The sequence below is a fragment of the Crocuta crocuta genome, unplaced genomic scaffold, assembly GCF_008692635.1.
Source record: "Crocuta crocuta isolate KB4526 unplaced genomic scaffold, BGI_CrCroc_1.0 scaffold32, whole genome shotgun sequence".
In the NCBI taxonomy this organism is placed as follows: Eukaryota; Metazoa; Chordata; class Mammalia; order Carnivora; family Hyaenidae; genus Crocuta; species Crocuta crocuta.
In genome coordinates, this window is record NW_027529424.1 from 9,975,520 (window position 1) to 9,979,242 (window position 3,723).

Sequence of the window (3,723 nt, forward strand, 5' to 3'; positions counted from 1 at the left end):
CCTCTGCCCGACCTGCCAGCCCAGGCCCCTCCCAGGGTCCAGACCCCTCCTGAGACTCCCCTGTGGTCACACATGATGCCTGCCCATCAATGCCCCCCCCCCAACCCGTCCACCCACGGCCTCCTGTGTCCTCTGTTCTCTCGGAGCCGGAAGACTAGCCGACACCTACCGAGGAGGGTGACGATGGCCGCCGCCCTGCGTGTGCCTTCCTACACTTGGCCAGCGCAGCTCAAGCCACGGGTGCCCACGGCCACGGCCACGACTCGCCGCCCGGCCAGGCACTGGTTCACTCGTGTAGAGCACAGGGCCAGAGGCAGCGCACTCCCCGGCCTCGGGCGGACGCGGGTGCGCCCTCTCAGCAGCATGGGACCAACATGTTCAGCTCGCACTGGGTCACAGCCTCGAGTCCTGGTGCTGCCGCTGGCTGGCACGTGGGGCCGCTGCCTCCTCCGCTGCCCCACGCTCTCCGCCTTCCTGGCGCCAGTGTTTCCCACTCTGCACCCACAGGAAGAGCCAAGCACCCTTGGCTCCTGAACAGAGAGAGCTTCAGGAACCCCCCCAGAGCTGGATGCGGGCCCGCGGGGCCTGCAGGAGTCTGGCCATCTGCTGCTCATGCTGTCCCCACCACTCTGGGGCCCACAATCCTGTCATCTCCAAGTCCTCGGGGCACAGGTCAGCCTCCGTCAGCCCCTCTTCCTCTTCAGCTTGACCACAACCACCAGCTGCGTGGGGTCATCAGCAATGCATGCAAGGCATTCTGGTAAGTGGGCTGGGCTGGGCAAGCCCTGGGCCCCTCAGACTTCTCCCAAGGGACTATTTTGAAAAGTGGCATGCTCTGGGCTCTCCAGGCATCATGCCCACCCCTGGGAGGAGACAGACAGCCACAGTCCCCACTGCACAGAGGAGGACATGGAGGGCGCCTTATTTGGAGCTCCAGCAAGCTCTGAAACCAAATGAGGAGTCAGAGCCAGGCCAGATACAGAGCTAGAGCCAGCATCAGGCTCAAGGGAGACTCACTTACAGCCCCGACTCTGCATCGCTACCAAGTTAGAGCCTGTGCCAGCACTGCCTCCTGCCGCAGAGCTTACAGTGGCTCTGATGCCAGCTCCAGAGCTAGAAACAGCTCCGGCACCTGCTCCGACACCTTCTCTGACACCTGCTCTGGCACCTTCTCTGGCACCTGCTCTGGCACTTGCTCTGGCACCTGCTCCAGCACCTTCTCTGGCACCTGCTCTGGCACTTGCTCTGGCACCTGCTCCGGCACCTGCTCCGGTACCTGCTCTGGCACCTTCTCTGACACCTGCTCTGGCACCTTCTCTGGCACCTGCTCTGGCACTTGCTCTGGCACCTGCTCCGGCACCTGCTCCGGTACCTGCTCTGGCACCTTCTCTGGCACTTGCTCTGGCACCTCTGGCACTTGCTCTGGCACCTTCTCTGGCACTTGCTCCGGCACCTTCTCTGGCACCTGCTCTGGCACCTGCTCCAGTACCTGCTCTCGCAGCTTCTCTGGCACTTGCTCTGGCACCTTCTCTGGCACTTGCTCTGGCACCTTCTCTGGCACCTGCTCTGGCACCTTCTCTGGCACTTGCTCCGGCTCCTGCTCCAGTACCTGCTCTCGCAGCTTCTCTGGCACTTGCTCTGGCACCTTCTCTGGCACCTGCTCTGGTACCTTCTCTGGCACCTGCTCCGGCACCTGCTCCAGAACCTGCTGCGGCACCACCAGCATGAGCAGAGCCAGCTCTAACACCACACCAACTCCACAGTTCGACGCCACTTATCCCGGTCTCCTGTGCAGCTCCGGCACTAGTCGTACCTCCAGAGCTAGAAGCAGCTCCAAATAGACTGCAGAGTGAGAGTGGTGTCGGGTCAGGACTGGTCAGTCAGTGCCAGGTTCAGAGGAAGACTCTGGTCCGACACTGGCCCTGGTATCAGCTCCATGCCCAGGCCCATGCCGGCTCCAGAATTCATGCCAGTCACAGGAGCTCTAGCTCCAGCGCTAAAACTGCAAGTAGCTCAAGCACCACCGCTACCAGCAACTCCAGAGAGAGAGGCAGCTCTGTCATCAACCTCGCCGCCACCGCCAGCACTAGCCCTGGAGCTATGATCTGCCGCAATGCCAACTACAGAGAGAGCCGCTGTGCGCTCCAGGGCCAGCACCGGCTCCCGCACCAGCCCAGCCCCGGCTCTGACACCTACTCCAGAGCTGGGGCGAGCGGAGGCTACACAGCAAAGGCCATGACGTGCCACGTCCAACACCAACTCTGGAACCAGAGCCAGATCTGGAACCACCTTCGGGGCCAGTGCAGGAGACCCAGCTGGAAGCAGCTCCAGAAACAGAGCCTTTCCATCCCTAGTCTGGGGCGGCATCCTGTTCTTTCGTACCTTTCGCTCCTTTCCCCACATACTCGATGGCCACCTGTATGTTATAAAACTCATGTTAAATAGCTGACACCGAGGACATTTTAAACTGTACAATTCAATGTCATTCATTACATTCACTATGCGGTATACCCATCACTGTTAGCTCTAGAACATGTTCATTGGCCCAAACAGAAACACCGTCCCTACAAGCAGCAGCTCCCCACTCCACACCCCTGCACCCCGCACCCACTTGGGATTTTTGCCCCAGTGTCAACACACAGCACGTGGAAGGGGTTCTTCCGCTTAGCCCGTTCCCAAGCTTCGTCCACATCGCGGCCTCTATCAGTAGTTCATTCTCTTTCGGGCTGAGGTGTATTCCATTGTTTATCCACTCATCTCATCACAATTTGGGTTTCCACCTTCCAGATACGGTGGAGAGTACTGGCCGCTACGAACCCTTACATACAGGTATTTGTGTAAACACCCGCCTACGGTTCTGGAACAGGCCTCGCAGTGGAGCTGCCGGGTGCTCGCGCAAACGCTGCGCCCAGCCTGGAGGAAGTGCTTGCAGACCTGTCCCCAGCACCACCACCGTCACAGCGCTCTCTGAAGGCCAAGGACAGCCTGCCCACCCCTCGCTTCCCCATGCCAGTGTTCCCTAATGTGCACCCACAAAGAGAGTCAAGAACCCCAGCTCCCGGACACCCCCGAAGCTGCCTCCAGGCACGGGTTACTCATCCCAGGCTGCTGCTGACCTTGCGCTTCCCGGCGCCCCGGGAGCCCGTGTCTGCAGGGCCCCGAGTCCGCAGCAGCCCCGCGTCGGGCACACCACCTCCGTCGGCCACACCACACCACCTCCGGCTGCAGCCTTGGCTCCTCTCGTCCGCAGGAGGACCGCCCGGCTCCATCCTCGGCTTGCGCTCCGCAGCAGCAGCAGCGCGGGGGCACCCTGGCCACCTGGATGGGCAGAGAGTTGCCTTGGCCCCAGACCTTGTGGGGACAGACCTCTCCTGAGTGGCTCCTGTGACAGGGAGCCAGCTCTGGCCCCGCAGGTGGCAGACACCTGCCGGCCCTCCCTGAGCACATGGGGACGCGGACGGAGGTCTCCTGGCCCCCGGGGGCGCTTCTCGGGGACGCGGGCTCTGGCGTGCCTGAAGCAAGTCCGCTAAGCGCCCCCCCGACTCGGGATGCTGCGGCTCTGGTAAGGTGGCCAGGACTGTGTCACCTGCCCGACCGAACCTGCAGTGCCCCTGACTGGTGGGCACTCAGAGCCCTGGGGCCTGGCCTCACGTGTACCCCTAACACCCCACTCCAGCCTCCCTGGAGCCCTCCTCACCCAGGGCCCCGCCAGGCCCCTGCTCC